This window comes from Gloeophyllum trabeum (assembly GCF_000344685.1).
Source record: "Gloeophyllum trabeum ATCC 11539 unplaced genomic scaffold GLOTRscaffold_00003, whole genome shotgun sequence".
Taxonomy (NCBI): domain Eukaryota; kingdom Fungi; phylum Basidiomycota; class Agaricomycetes; order Gloeophyllales; family Gloeophyllaceae; genus Gloeophyllum; species Gloeophyllum trabeum.
This window is the reverse complement of record NW_006920412.1, coordinates 1,572,328-1,572,827: the sequence shown is the minus strand read 5'-3', so window position 1 is coordinate 1,572,827 and position 500 is coordinate 1,572,328.

The window sequence follows — 500 nt, the reverse complement described above, 5'->3', positions numbered from 1 at the left end:
TGTTCGGTTGCGCGGGTAGGGTAGGGTAGGGTAGGGTTAGCTGGGCCCTCAGTTTCCCAGCGGTCCCACTGGCGTCTATTCTCACCCTGAGTCACAGAATGTGACATGCGCTATTTATGTATGGATCCTGCTTTCTTCAATTCTGGAGCTCAAACCCACGTGCGTTTATTCCTCATTTGAGCAGCGCAATGGTTCTTCGGCAACGGCCAGCTCTGCTGATTGGCCGAATACTCTAAAACTGACCGGTCAAGCTCGGCTTACCGGCATCGGGCACGGACGCCCATACAGGTGCGTGACAGACCTGGAGCTAGACTTGAGTCCACCAAACACGTTCTGCGAGACCTGCGAACGGGAAATTTCCTCGGTTGTATCCGAAACGCCACAAATTTCCTAATCCGTGTACTTTAACCCTACCCTACCCTACCCTACCCGCGCAACCGAACAGGCCCTTAGGTCTCTGGGCCTACAGCCTTCTGGAAAATATCAGCTTGTTGGGGGAC